Raw genomic sequence first — 16,877 nt, 5'->3', positions numbered from 1 at the left:
CTCACTATAGACGGTGCCACGGTTCGCTTAAACCGAAAATAAAAATCATCATATCAAGAATTTCGCTCTGGCGGGTACATCGTTCCTAGCGTCCATAGCTTAATTGGCTAGAGCGCCGACACGGTCAGTCGGAGACGCGGGTTCGAATCCCGCTGGAGCGGTCAATTTTTGATATGACACACAGTACATATACCAAAATAACATTATTTATAATTTTTGTCTGTCTGTCTATCTGTCTGTCTGTTTGTTTGTTTGTTCCGGCTAATCTGTGATATGGTTCGACCGATTTTGACGGGACATTCACTGGCAGATGGCTGGTTCAATAAGGAGTTACTGCCTAATTTAAGAGTTACTAAGAGCTACTTTTATTTTAGGATCATGTTTATTTTATAACTGTGAACTCAACAATTATTAATTTGTTGAATTCCACGCGGACGAAGTCGCGGGCACAGGTAGTAATTTAATAAAACAATATATTTACAAGTTTAATATAAACTTCACTGTAAAATCAGTTTAGGAATACAAGCTTGAGTTTCGACAAGTAGGTACTTAATCAAAAGGTCGGTTAAACTAACTGGGCTTATAATAACGTTAGCGAGCGTAATTAAGAAGCAGCTTAATATTTTAACAGCAATTATAATGACGCCGCGTTGGCGCAACGGTTAGAGCCATGGATTGTATCTGATGCGCTGGCGGTTGCGGGTTCGATCCCCGCACATGACAAACATTAGTATCGGCCATACAGGTGTTTGCTGCGGTCTGGGTGTTTGTGCAGTCCTTGTGGGTCTCACCACCGTGCCTCGGTTAGCCGTCGGTCCCGGTTGTTATCATGTACACCTGATAGCGATCGTTACTCATAGTAGGGAATATATCCGCCAACCCGCATTGGAGCAGCGTGGTGGATTAAGCTCTGATCCTTCTCCTACATGGGAAAAGAGGCCTATGCCCAGAAGTGGGATATTACAGGCTGAAGCGAATTTTAATGATGAAAAAAATTCTAAAAGCGTAGGTTATAATTCCAACAATGTGTTAACTCAATATTAGTAGTTAGCAACACAAAAGTGTCGAATGTGTGAGCATAACAATTAAAGGCTAACTTAACATGCAAGATATACTTTCTGTGGTTATTGCTCACTGTTGTTCCAAAAAAAAACTAGATATTGTGATTGTGATTTTATATATATTGTCATGAGATATGTAATATTTTTTCAAAATGTTGTCATTGACTAGCCCATTGGCGCAGTTTGTAGTGACCCTGCCTTCTGCTACGAGGGTCGTGGGTTCGATTCCCACCCCGAGTCTGGGTGTAATATAAATATTTATTTATATATTTATATATGTATGTTTATCGACAAAAAAATATAACTATACCAGTCTGCTGTTATATAACACAAGCATTAAGTTGCTTACTTTAGGAACAGACGACTGTGTGTGTATTGTGTAGATATTTATTTATTATTGATTTTTAGGATGGACTATGACAATTACGGTATAGGCACCGCCCCATACCTCTTTCAACTTACGCCAGACGTACCAAATTAGAAGTGACGATATGTCTACATATATCTATAGACATAATTGTCACTTCTATATTGTTTATTTATTAAGTTATCAGTTCGATTAACAAATATAAATAAAAATGCTTAGAACTGATATATATAGAAGTTCCTTTAAAATGGCTGTAATAGAGAAACTTGCTAGCACATATGAATAATCTACACAGTCACTTACCTATACCCACACCCACTTACATACAAATACACAGGTATACACACTCACAAAATTACACACACATTATTGATACACACATTATTGACTATGGATATTTTACATTTTATATATTTCTAATTTGTATTGTAACTGTGTTTTACTACCTCAAATCAACTTTGTCTACCTTAACTGTGTAACTTGAATAATGTAAAACTTTAAGAAACATAAAATGTAGCTGTAGATTTTTGTTCAAATAAATAAATAAATAACAGCATTCGAATAAGTTATAATAACAGCTGGCTGTTTTTCATCACCTTAAATCACCCGCAGTCAGTTCAGCCTATTGCTGGACATACGCCTCCCCAAGTTCGCGCCAGACAATCGTCCAAAAGTGTACTAAAACATAAAAAAACAAAAGACTTTCGCGTTACGCAAACATGAAATAAAATTATTATTTAACCCTTAGTACTTTGTGACGGCGACTTAATCCAAAATAATTATTTAAAAAGCATACTCTTCCATAAACATAACTAGTAAAATCGATTTCATTTAGAGAAAATACAAATAGTGCCGGTTTACAACTTCAATTACGTAACAACGGTAGATAAGCGATTAATCACTGAAATTACAATAATTTTGACGATTCACATTTCAGTTCACATACGAGTTATATACCATTGCGCCTAGTAACAGTCGAAACACTGTGATGAGGTACCCTTTTGTGGAACACTGATTTAGGTCACATACTCAATTTAGCATCAGTTCAATCAACAGCGTTGTTGTCACAATGATGTCACATTGATTTATTAGACTAAATAGTTCAAATTTCCTGTCAATTACCAGCTAAACCCAGTCACGATGTTTAATTAGGAGTCTGAATGACAACGAATGACAGAAAACCAAATGTTGAAATACATACGGTGTCATTAACACTACATAACTTCAGGTAATTAATAATGAAAAGGCTTGGCTATAGTTACTGTTAGATTTTTTAACGCAATCGAATGGAAGCCAGCGACGAGAGTCAGATTCTTACTTATTGAATAAATCATATTATTATTAACTAGCGACCCGCCCCGGCTTCGCACGGGTGCAATGCTGATACTAAGTATACTACAGAATGTCTTTATTTATTGTGTGAAGCTAGCTTATATAGCATGGTTATTACCATAATAACAACAACATTCAAATATACGTCGTTAGATTACGTGTTGTTACAGAATGCGTTGAAGAAATAAAGGTTCACTGCTAGTTCCCCGTAGGTGATAGCGTGATAATATGTTTTTTTTTTTTTTTTTTTTTATAAAGAGAGGAGGTAAATCTTCAAAAAACACCTTTTGGCTATTGTTGGTAGGTAGTGTAGGATTTTTACCCACTAAAACCCTCCTCTCTTGCTTTAGTAACCAACACCCCGGAACCGCGTTAGCATTACTTCGAGGTGTTTGGTACTCCACCCTGCCGGTTTTATAACGGCATGTCCCCCGATTCCTATTTCTCCTCTTTTTTCTTCTCCTGCAGGACCACTCTCACATACTCCGACATTCTTTGCCAATTGTCACTCGTCGCCATCATCCATGGAATGACTACTTCTAGCGTGATAATATGTAGCCTATAATATGTTGAGCCAACTTCTTAATAATATTCGTGCCAAATTTGAAGTAAATCCATGCAGTACTTTTTGAGTTTATCCCGGACATACATACAGACAAACAGACAAAAATTCTAAAAACTATATTTTTGGTTTCGGTATTGATTGTAGATCACGCCCCAAGTATTCTTTTCAAAAAATATTCGATGTACAGTTTTGACTTTCCTACCATTTTATTATAAATATAGATTTATTATTCATGATTCATTTATTATCGTTTATACAATGTCCAATACGTACAATAACAAAAAATAGCAAAAATAAACCACTAAGATTTCAACCTGTGCTATCGTAGTCTACGTATTTATATTCGTTATTTATTAATGGTCACAGATAATGTACGACTTCTCTTTATAGCTAGCTAGCTCTTTGAATTTACTGTTAAAAACGTGTTAAATAGAAACAAAGCTCCTAAAAATATTATCGCTCATTCGATTCAGAATGACGTCTAGAGAAATGTTTTTAAGGGTTTATTGACACATAAAAATTGCGATCGTTATTGACAAAATAAGATTTTAAAAAAAGGTATTTAGTTTTTCGTTAATAATTTCTAAAATATATTTTTTTTTAATTTGTGTTTTTTTAGAATAGTTCATTTTTGAACTTCTTGACTATTTAACTAAGGTAGGGCACAGCAGGAATTTCCTGCTCAAAATATGGAGCAGCCCGACTGGGGTAGTACCTCGACCTTACAGAAGATCACAGCTAAATAATACTGTTTTCAAGCAGTATTGTGTTCCTGTTGGTGAGTAAGGTGACCAGAGCTCCTGGGGGGATTGGGGATTGGGTCGGCAACGCGCTTGCGATGCTTCTGGTGTTGCAGGCGTCTATAAGCTACGGTAATCGCTCACCATCAGGTGAGCCGTACGCTTGTTTGCTGACCTAGTGATAAAAAAAAAGACTAGACTATTATATACTTGTTGACAAGTTTAAATTATACTAAACTAAAAAAAAATCTAACTTCTCTTCACACAAAAATTGTAAAAAAAAAATTATTTTGTTATACGTACCGGATATACATCGAACTCCAATTTTATTTTATTTTTTGTCTAGATTAATTAATAGAATAGAATAGAGAAGAGAGTAGAGTAAAGTAGAAAATCGAATAGGAAAGTGAATAGAAAATCGAGTAGAAAATCAAATATAAATTGGATAGAATCGAAAATAAATTTCTAATAAAAAAGTAGCTTTAGTTACTCCTTATTACATCAACTATGTACCAGTGAAAGTCCCATTAAAATCGATCCAGTCGTTTCAGGAATTAGCCGAAACAAACAGACAAGCAGACAAATTAAAAAATGTTATTTTGGTATATATATGAAGCGTATATACATCTATATGCATCTAGTAAAAGTTGCTATTTTACAAACAGACACTCCAATTTTATTTATTTGTATAGACAAGTTGTGTAGAAAGTGTTTCTGACTTGGGATTGATATTTTTGTTTGTAATAGTTGATTAAGTATTTTGTATTAGTAATAATTGATTGCGAGTGTACTGTTCAAGATGAACGAAAAAAAAACCATTTTATTTATTAGTACCTATAGTAACATAATATTGGTTTGTTTATTTCTATTGTATATTATATTTCAGGATATAACTTGAAGAAGAAAATTATATATTTTGTCAATATCCCATAAAGCATAGAAAAACTTGGAAACAATTGAAATAGTTACTCAATAATTACTCATATGTAGCCGAGCCCGTCACAGTGCTGTATCAATCTATATAAATATAAAAATGAATGGCCACAATGTACGCCCAAAGGTTCCGAAGATTGCCTAAAATTATCATCATTACAGCCTATACAGTCCACTGCTGGACATAGGCCTCCACAAGTTTACGCCAAAAATAACGTGAACTCATGTGTTTTGCCCATAGTCACCACGCTGGGCAGGCGGGTTGGTGACCGCAGGGCTAGCTTTGTCGCACCGAAGACGCTGCTGCCCGTCTTCGGCCTGTGTATTTCAAAGCCAGCAGTCGGATGGTTATCCCGCCATCGGTCGGCTTTTTAAGTTCCAAGGTGGTAGTCGAACCGTGTTATCCCTCAGTCGCCTCTTACGACACCCACGGGAAGAGAGGGGGTGGCCATATTCTTTAGTACCGTAGCCACACAGCCTAAAATTAGATATATTCTTATTTTTTGGTCGGTATTGTAGCAGATATAGTGTGTATAAATGAAAATATAATAAGAAAATCGATATATACACCAAAACATATAATGGTAAGAATTCGCAGTCAGCTAGCTGTGATTACCCGACAACCCGCATTGGATCAGCGTGGCGGAAAAAGCTCTGATCCTTCTCCTACATGGGGAAAGAGGCCTATATCCAGCAGTCGGATATTACAGGCTGAAGGTTTTTAGCTGTGATTAATTTTAAAATTTTTTTAAACTGTTTGTTTATATAAATTTTAACATTTCTTTTAGTTTCGTAGAATACATATTCTAGTAATAGAACGTGATGCAGAGTACCAATTTTGTTAGGAAAAAAATAATATTTGAACCACACGACACCGCCTTTATTGTATCCAAGGAAGCAATATTATGTATCTGGCACGCATCACGTTGAATATATTGGATAAATTTTAATAAAATTCGGCATTTTCATAATAACTTGGAGAAATATGTAAGATATTATCGTCCTGAAAAAAAGGTTCTAAAGAAGAATGTTTATAAGCGTTCGGTAAAGAAAAATGGGAGCGATATTCATTTATATAAAGATGAAATACTGTTCCTTGGTAAGTGCGATACTTTTGGGAGGCTTAAGAAAAACAAATATTTAAACAAAAATGACTTTCTTATCTTGAAAGTTCAAATTGGTTAAGGCTATTATATTACTCAGACCCAATACGAGAAAAGACGTCTACCTTCTTTAATTTCTGTATGTAGCCGTTCCTTTTTGGGTATGCTGGAATAAATCTCTTATACGGGGATAAGCACATCCATTATAGGTAAGTCTCAATGACAAATATATTATGTATATAGTTTTATACGTATAATAAATTGTTAAATAAATAATAAAAGTGTGGGTCCCCAGTTATCTGTTACAAAGTGGCGACTTATACATAATCTAAATGTATATTTATTGTTTTTTTAACCATTGAGTGGGGGAAAAAGACTTACGGTTCTACACATGGTAAGTAGATTTTTTTTACGTGGGCAAAATCCATCATGGATACCCTCCGGCGCGGGGGCGCCAGAGGGTTATGTCAGACCCCTACTGACTAAAAAACCACCACGTGTGAGCAGTCGTCCACTTGGGTGGGGCGAGATGGGGTCGCGATAGCATTCGCCACCTCGCTCCGGCGGTAGGCCCGGACGAATCTCCAGGCACAAAGGTGCGTGTGGCCTTGCTCACAACAGGGCCACCCCTCAGACATGTGGGGTCGTGTCGTCCGGTCAGCTGAAGTCCCCCACTATCGACCGGCGACCCCACTATTACGAGGGGGGGGAGGAGTGGTTCCCAGGAGCTTTGGCTACCTTACTCACCACAGAAACACAGCACTACTTGAGAGTAATATCACTTAGACGTGATCTTCTGAAAAGTCAGTCAGGCTGTTCAAGGGACTTTAATTGTCTATACAAATATTATAAAGAGAAAGATTTGATTGTCTGATTGTTTACATTGAATAGGCCCCGAAACTACTGAACCGATTAGAAAAAAATCTTTCAGTGTTGGGAAGCTACACTATCCGTGGGCGACATAGGCTATTTTATATTTTCAAAAAAATTAGGGAAAAAATATTTTGAAATTTTTGTTAAATATCCGTGTGAAGCCGGGGTGGGGTGCTAGTTTTACATTAATTCAGGACTACATCATGTGTATATTACTAGTATGTTACATACAGAGTGGGTTCAAGCGATGCATAGAATGTCGATAATTATGTGACATTTATCCTTCGGTGACAATAAATATTTTAATTTCATATCATAAAATTAAACCATTACATATAATATCTTAGATATATATATATATATATATATATATATATATATATACAAAAAATAGGATTTGTGATCATGATGCCTGCAATAGTCTCGAATTATTGGGAAATTTAAAATGACAAATAACAGAAATAGTAAAAAAAGCATTTTATACAGTAAATCTTAGTTTTAGTCATAACGAAAGCTTTTAAAACTTATATAGAAAAAAAAAGATTTTTTACTGCATTATTTATGATTCTTTTTGTTTTGCGGAGACCTAAAATACACACACACACACACACACACACACACACACACACACACACTACAGCCTACTGTCCACTGCTGGACATAGGCCTCCTCAAATTCGCGCCAAAAATGGCATGAAATCATGTGTGTTGCCCATAGTCACCACGCTGGGCAGGCGGGTTAGTGACCACAGGGTTGGCTTTGTCACACCGAAGACGCTGCTGCCCATCTTCGGTCTGTGTATTTCAAAGCCAGCAGCTGGATGATTATCCCGCCATCGGTTGGCTTTTTAAGTTCCAAGGTATAGTGGAACCGTGTTATCCCTTAGTCGCCTCTTACGACACCCACGAGATGAGAGGGGGTGGCTATATTCTGTACTGCCGTAATCACACAGCCTAAAATATATAATGCAACATCTGTAGAGTCAACCAATTTTTAACAAAACAGTGTTTATAAGACAAGAAAATTTTAGTATGTATTATCTAAATCAGGTTTTAAAAGGGGATTGATAGAGATAAAGCGGACAAAAAATTGACCAAGAGCGATTTGAATTATATTCAAGAGGTTTCGTAACATAATGTTTGACGATATACGTATATTTCTATATTTGGTAAGAACCTCTGGATATAAAAGATATGGATGGAAAAAAATTCAAATTTATATGGAAATACCCTCATTTTCAATTTCTTTTTTTTTTAATTCAACTTATGAAATTTATCTTCTATAAAAATTATAATTCTAAATCTGAATTATAATTTTTAAGGTTATAAGCTCACAGAATTAGTAAGTTGAAATGGCATTGGGCTGGTCACTTGTGTCACAGGACCGATGGCTATAGGAGCAAACGTGTCCTGGAGTAGAGACCGCAGCTTGGCAAACATAGTGTGGGACGTCTTCTGGTCCGCTTGACTGACTATCTACATAAGACGGTGTAGACTGGATGAAGATTGCGAAAAACCGGGTCTGGCACCGGGTCTGGCCGGTGTCTGGCACGAACTAGGAGAGGCTTATTTCCAGCAGTCGACGGTTATAGACTGGACTGATACTGATACTGACTACTGACTGAAAAATTATAAGCATGTTCATACGTTTATAAGACGGACGAAAAGACGAATGAATGCCCTATGTTATAATAAAAGTCTTATTGACACTATTTGAATATTGAAACCAAAATATATATTTTATTCCAATTTAATTTTTTTAATAGTATAGAAAAATTTTATTTATCTGTATTGCTAATGGCTAGATTCGTTTTGCAATATTTTTCATTGATGCTCACTGATGCATTGCATTGATGCTGCTATTGGTCGTAGCGTGGTCTTTTATAGGTCTTCCATAGAAATAGGGCTGTCCAACAATAAAAGTATTTTTAAAATCGTACTAGCAGTTCCTTACACGTGCGTCCATATAACAACTTTCTACGCAAATGCAATCAATCTAAAATAACTTTATTTAAATAACCTTCAAAAGCATCTTCGAATTGTCGTTATACAAATTATAATTTCAATTACGATTAAAAGTAAAACTACCTTCGACTCGGGATGTAGATTATGCAGAGAAGTATTGAAAAAAAAATCCACAGCTACTTAAAAAAAAATGTATCTTAATACAATATTGTTAACACCTTGCATGACATACAGTGTCACTAAATTCATAATAAGGTAGGCTTTGAGCAATAACCTAAAATACTGACGAAATCACACAGATCGTACTATAATTAAATAATACTAATCTTAAGTACGGGTTTGTTTGAATGAAATAACTAGAGGCGTTGTAGCGAGGGGGTGTCCGCAGGGGGGGGTCCTTTCCCCACTTCTGTGGAACATAATGATCGACGAACTGATCACCTTGCTCAACGACCGCAGATTTCTAACAGTGGGCTATGCAGACGACTTAACTGTACTCATCAGTGGACCATCTGAGAGGACAGTTTGCGACCAAATGAGGGCCGCACTAAAAGTCGTTGAACAGTGGTGTACGGACCACGAACTAACAGTGAACCCCGCAAAGACGGAACTTGTGATGTTCACAAATAAACGGAATTTAGGAGACCTTAAACTCCCTAAATTATTTGGCACCAGTCTTGCCCTAACCAAGGAGGTCAAATATCTTGGAGTAATCCTAGATAGTAAGCTTCTTTGGAACAGGCATTTAGACTCAAAAATCAACAAAGCCAGCATAATCCTCTGCCAATGCAAAAGGCTCCTCGGCAAAAGCTGGGGCATATCACCTAAAATTACTCTATGGCTTTACAAAACTATTGTCAGGCCTATAATCACCTACGGTGCGGTAATCTGGTGGCAGAGAACAGAACTAACAACCGTTAGAAACAAACTCCAGCGGTTTCAGAGAATAGCATGCTCTGCAATCACTGGCTGTATGCGTACCGCTCCCACAGCAGCTCTTGAGGTTATGCTTGACCTGGCACCGCTTGACTTGTTCATACAACAGGAGGCGGCTATGTCAGCTATCAGGCTGAAACACTTGGGCTTGTGGTGCAACCAGGAGGGACCACACAATAGACTTTGGAGCAACCTTGTGAGCTATGAGCCACTACTTGCTGCTCCTTGTGATAGGATTCCCAAACAACATATTTTCGAAAGAAAGTACCATATACAACCGTTTGAGGCTGAAAGAGACCAATCTGGCATACGCGAGGTCCGCATCTACACGGATGGCTCCAAAATGGGGTCTGGCACCGGTGCCGGAGTGTACTCACAAGACCTCAATATCAACTTATCACTAACGCTGGGCCAACACAGCTCCATCTTTCAATGTGAGTGTGTTGCGATAACCCATGCAGCCACCGCCGTCCTGTCAAAAGGCATTAGGGATTGCAATATCCGTATTCTGTCGGACAGCATGGCCGTACTTAAAGCGCTAGAGAGCAGTTCGACTAACTCTAGTCTTATATACGAATGTCATCAAACCCTGGAAGTATTAGCCTCACACAATGAGGTAATCCTCCAGTGGATAAAAGGACATAGTGGATCGCACGGAAACGATGCTGCCGACGAGCTTGCAAGACAGGGGTCCAGTACAAAGGTTGCCGGCCCAACCATCCTATTGCCGCTACCTTTTGGACGACTGCGCTCGTGGGTAAGGCAACGTACACGTGCAAATCACAATGCCCTTTGGGCAAACCAAACCGGCTGTAGACAGTCCAAATTGATACTCACGGAAGTATCACCGCACCTAGCGTGCCGACTGCTCAGTCTCAACCGCCTGGACATCAGAATAGTTGTTGGCACGATTACAGGCCACATGGCACTCAACCACCAACTATTCATCATGAATGCAACAGATAGCCCTCTTTGCAGGGGCTGTCTGGCTGCTGAAGAAACAGCCGCCCACGTAATCCTGGAATGCGAGGGAGTGGCCGCACACCGGGCTACCATCCTTAAGGATATAAGGACGCTCCGAGAAGCCTGTGAACGCCCCAGGAGGCTTCTGAGCTTCTGGAAGGAGCTGGGCTGGCTGAACTAGTCAGCCCACTTTTTCACGCATAATGGACCACCTTTGCGTCTAAATGCGGAAAATCGAGCCCAACACAAATACAAATAAAAAATACGGTTTTGTTCCTGTAGCAAGGTAACCTGAGTTCCTGGGGAGAATTGCGGTTAGGGTCGGCAACGCACTTACTACGTGCACGCTTGTTTTAAACATTTTAACCATCTTATTTACAAAATCGTGAGATATGTCAAACGACTAAAACACCCGTATGTTAATAGGAAAAACTAAACGAAAACAAAAACATTTATAGCTCGATAAGTACCCGCATGACCTACATATTTCGCAGGCTCGGATAGAAACCGCGACCGCTACCACAGAAGCTGGAAGTATTGACCGTTGAACTGATGAGAAGTCGAATTTCAAGATATCTTTACAATAAAAATTGATGAATAATATTGATGGATACCCAAAAATGTATTATAATTAATACATCATTGTAGATATTCCAGATATAGTTTTCAGCGATAATGAATCAATAAACCGGCCAGGAGATGTTATAAGTTTAGACACTGTTACTACGAGACTAACTTTTATATAACAGTAAACTTGGTCATCCAAGCCAAAAGTCAGATTTACTCGTAGTCTTCAAAAGAGACCTCTATAACGCATACTGACAAAAGGGTTTTGTAAATACTCAGTCGTCCATACGATCTAATTGATGTACCCTTTGCGTCTGTATCGTTAGGTATTTGTTGAATATTTCCTTATCGATTGGAAATACCGATATTTATTTGATCAAAGCGATATGTTTTGATATAGTATTTTTAAATTATTGATTAATTTTGAGTTTCTTACCGATTTTTCTCGGCAGAATCTACATTCAGAATCGGTAGTGGCTTTACATTCATTGCGACTATACTATAATTGAATTATCAAGTAAGCTTCACGTTATACTACAATCGCTAAATGCATTGCTAACCTTTAAACCCGAGAATGGCTGGACCAATTCGTCTATTTTTTTTAAGTTTTTCCTAATACTTTCCAAATCATTTTTATAGAAAAAAAAGATTGCGGAGGAAATTCATTTTTTTTTAGAAATTAACTATTATTCGAATTACCAGAGTTCGCAAGACAGGGTCTGTCCCAATTTGTGAGTCCTAATTGCTAAATGTATTACCTACTAAAGTATATCTCAAGCAAATTTAATAAATAATGTATTGGTTTTGATTTAACGTCAACATAAAAACGCAAGTTATATTTTTGCAACCGTATATTTCTCACATCTTCAAAAAATTTAAATAAAAGGTATAAAATTAAATTATTATCCATATATCAAACATAATTAGGTGCGGCAATGATAATGGACACCGTACCAATATTTTTAATTCCTAGCGCTTTTTCAGTTTCAGCCTTCTCGTGTAATAACAATGTCCAATTAATCTTTGTACGGTTTGCAGGGCAAAGAGGGTCGACGGAATTTACCCTGTCAGGTATCATTAGATCCTATAGGGCAGGTATTCAATTAAAATTTGTTATTTTTATATCATAACAGATAGTTTTTATTCATATGAAATTCTTAGTACAAATATATTTATCTACGATATGTGTATAACTGATGTAAGTACGTCCCGATTCATCGGTGTCTGATATCGTAAAAGTGGAATTTCGAGTAGGAAATTTTCTGGTAAAAATATAGAGCAACCCGACTGGGGTAGTACCTCGACCTTACAGAAAATCACAGCTAAATAATTGCTCATAAGCAGTGTTATGTTCCTGTGGTACCATATTTACTACTTTTGTATTCATACAAAAAACACTCAAATATATACAAATCAACTTAAATTACTGAATCTAATGATTTTTTTTAAGGAATAGTGTATATGTTCCAATTTTTTGACAATTGCGCGATCACGATTGACGATCAAGGGTACACCAACAAAAATGACCAGCAATAAACATTATTTTGTAAAAAAGGTAAGTCAGAGCTCCTGTGCATGGTTGGGGACAGGACACGCGCTTACGATGCTTCTAGTATTTCATACGTCTATAATCTACGGTAATGGCTTACATCAGGCGAGAAGTACGCTTGTCTGCCGACCTAGTTATATAAAAAATAACCATAAGCCGACTACAAGCGATCTCTTTCGATCACCTATCTGTATTATACACAATCTTATATACCGTAATATATACACAATTACATATTCATGAAACATGATACAGCACTATTACATAACCGATTCTATGGATAGTTTATCATCGAACATTATTACTATTCAGCGTTTTAGTTGAATCATTTAGAGAATAGTTTTGTGTAGTGCTTGCTTGTTTAGTTACCGAGCCTACCCTTAAAGCCCCCAGCAGCTTTGATTGCCTTACTGACGACAACACTGCTTGAAAGCTGCATTATTTAGCTGTGATCTTCTGTAAGGTCGAAGTACTTCAAAGTTTAGTCATAGAATATAAAAATGTAGTAATTTTTTTTTCAATAAATTTCGATAATATCCATATTAAAGGTTTTTATCATTATATAAAGATACCAATAATAATCTTAATCGAATTTTCCAAATACATCCAAAATCCAAGTCACGTAAAATTAGACTACCTGCCCTAGCCCTAGCTAGTTTTGCTTCATTGAGTTAGGACTTGATGTATTGTATATAGACCATTTATATAGACTATGTTCCTTGATAATTTTGTTTTTCAGTTGTTTAAGGATTATTAAAATCTTTTAAGTAGTTTGTTCATCGATTACGAGTAAAAAAAATAAGTCACGTAAAAGAGGTTATTGAAGAAAGAAAAAGAATATAATGTAATTAAGATAGATATAATTTTAATTATAGGCGACATTAATCTGAAAAAGAATTTATGTTTTACATACATTGTAGGTTACAAATGCATTCTTTCCATATTTTCAAGAAATAATTTATAGTTTATTGTTTCATTTTATCTGTATTTATTTCCGTAGTTACCACTTAAAAAGTATTCTTATTTATTCATATAAATTGCTACTTATATTAAAAGTTCACGATTTATCCCACTGCTGGGCAGAGGCTTCTGTCTCCTTGTAAGAGAAAGATTGAAACGTAAGTCACAACGCCGCTCCACTGCTGGTTGGCGGATATGTTTCCTACTATGAGTAACGATCGCTATCATGTATTTATAATAACAACCGGGAACGACAACTTAACGTAATTAAAAGTTAATCTAGTTAAAATACATTAAAAATAAAAAATAAAACAAAATAACAATAAATATTTAATATTAGAATCACAAAAACCACAAAATCAAATTATTATTATTATTAAAACTAGTAAAAAAAAGCAAAAATAAAGCCAACAAAATTATTAAGCGTTTGAAAATAAAATGGAAGCAAAAGCTTTTAAAAAAAAACATTTGTTAAAAAAATGTGTACTTACATGAAGGGCCTTATTTAGCACAACGTTTTCAAACAGAAACACACTGGCCACAAATTTATAAGGTAACGATTTTTCAAAAATGGAACGCGATTTAAAAAAAACGGATTTTCAATTACAATTTTAATTATGACATGAAAACGTTTCGCGGATCTGCCTATCCTTTTTCCGAGCGACCCTCTCCCTCTTATCCTTGTTCACGATAGTCCGGGATTTAGGCAACGTATTTAACACTATACGTACCATTTATAACGTTATTAACATCTTATTTTCATTTTTTTATTCATTTCGTAAACATTTACAAATTGTTTGGTACGCGTTTTGTGATTTTGGTGCGATTTCGTCCCGTTTAAAATAAAATCATCACACCCCCACACACGTCCGATTCAGCCCGGGCACGGGCGGTAACTGAGGTCTGATATAAGTGCTGCCCTCTAAAATATATCGACTGACAGATTGGTATGCACTTAATAGTTGTTAATGCTTTCCCCTATCTATTGTTTTGTGTTTAAATTAAAAAACCTTTTTATATATCGATATTTTTTTATTACTATCGAAAATACGAATATCACACACCTTTCTGTTAGATTAATAAATAAAAGAATCAAATATAATATTATATATACTAAACGTGTTTTCATTTATGATTATTTTTCTTTCTTGATAATGAAAAATTACATTAAGCAATATGATACAAAGCAATAGGTATATATATTGCTATTGTTAACAGAATCAAGCGTAATTATTTTTAAAGTTTAAGTTTAAAGTGTTTACGCTAGGGCTGCCAGGTGCACAAAAAGTGTGATCGTACGTCAACTACAAAAAAAATCGTACGCCAAGGAAATTTTGAAATAAAAAGATCGTACAGCCCTTTAAGACTAAGTACTAATTTTTTATTATAAATTATCAAAATTCGTTTAGTTTTTGAAAATAAATGCAATAAAACTATTTGTTACACTCATACAAAATTTTCTGTGGTCAATTTTTTAATAAAAGAATTTGTTGGGTTAAACTTCGTAAAATTTTCGTTTCTTCTTAAGTGATTGCTTAGCTAATAATTTGCACTTACGTGTATCATTGGATAAACTGTTTCTATGTTTTGTTTTGATTAAATAAACTTCGCTGAATACTCGTTCACTATCTGCACTGTAGTGGGGAAAACATATCAAATTTAAAGCAAATTGAGCCAGTGTTTTATAATTTTCAAATAGTTTTTTATTTCAAGTCGCAATTAATACCGAAAGAGAAAATATCTATATTATATATATTAGTTTTGTTAGAAAGTAAACAAATACAGCTCTTATATGATTATTCAAAGAGACTTCATTCAAGTAAAAGATCTAGGCACGCGTTAGGTAGTTGGGGTAGTTCTCCTAAATTCATGCTTGCCGGTGGATGACGTTTTTTTAATTACGAAATGCTTCCAGGTAATAGTAGTATAAAAATCGTACATTTTGTGTATGATCTTGGTCTAGCGATCGTACATGAGTAAAAATGCAAAAAAAATCGTATGATACGATTTAAATCGTACATCTGGCAGCCCTGGTTTACGCCCTTAAATTTAATAATTTTAAAAGGCATTGGTTTCCAATATAGCTCCATATTGGTTCATATTTAAAATATATTCATACAAATGACGTATTTAACTAATTGGTGCATATCTTGGAATGATAAAATTGAGAGCTCGTTGAAATGAACTCGAGTTTTGAAAACAAACATAGGTATCTAAGTTATTCGATTTATTGACGAAATTAGTAGCCTATTTAACTCTATGACATATTGGGAATGTACTAGTAATGATACTTATGCTTATCTAAGGTAAAAGCACAGCAGTAAATTTCCTGCTCAAAATCTCGAGCAGCCCGACTTTAATACCTCGACCTTACAGAAGATCACAGCTGAATAATACTATTTTTAAGCAGTGTTGTGTTCCTGTTTGTGAGTAAGGTGACCGGGGCTCCTGGCGGGGATTGGGAATAAGTAGGAGTATAATCGAATATTCGACAAAAAATTCTGCAGTTACGTGTTAAAAAAAACTATGTTTTATTATAAAATTGCTTATATCTTACATGAAACACAGCGTTACTAAATCTTAACACCTTTATTATTAATATAATGCTGCACCGAATAATAAGCTTTAGCTGCTAATTTGCCTAAGTAAAAACTTTAAATCTATATAAATAAAAATGTATGTTGCTAATCGTATAACTCGAGAATGGCTCGACCGATTTGGCTAATTTATTTTTTATTCCTTAAAGCCCACGGAAGGTTTTAATACAAAAAAAAAAAACTATTAACTTTTGACAGAACGAAGTCGGTCCGGGCAGCTACTTTATATACTACTAGCTGACCCGGCGAACTTCGTATCGCCTAACAGTCGATTCTTTAATTTTATTAATTTTTTTTTTTAGCATTTTTCTCTCCGTAAGAACCATCCTCGTACTTCAAGGAATATTTTAAAAAAAGAATTAGCGAA

General features: G+C 35.7%; 1 protein-coding gene across 2 annotated transcripts in view; it reads right to left on the bottom strand.

Annotated features, from left to right (window-relative positions):
• LOC123667216 (Kv channel-interacting protein 1) overlaps positions 1 to 14,847 on the bottom strand; it is a 106,662-nt gene extending 91,815 nt beyond the window's left edge. The window contains exon 1 of one of the 2 annotated variants that reach the window (XM_045601173.1): positions 14,405 to 14,847. The gene's annotated coding sequence lies outside the window, so the exon portion shown is untranslated. The remainder of the gene's footprint in view (positions 1 to 14,404) is intronic. The other variant, XM_045601172.1, reaches the window with a different exon arrangement.
• Between the last annotated feature and the right edge of the window lie 2,030 nt (positions 14,848 to 16,877).

This window comes from Melitaea cinxia, chromosome 27 (genome assembly GCF_905220565.1).
Source record: "Melitaea cinxia chromosome 27, ilMelCinx1.1, whole genome shotgun sequence".
Classification (NCBI taxonomy): Eukaryota; Metazoa; Arthropoda; class Insecta; order Lepidoptera; family Nymphalidae; genus Melitaea; species Melitaea cinxia.
The sequence above is the reverse complement of the archived record's forward strand: the minus strand, read 5'-3'. Positions and strand labels throughout refer to the sequence as shown.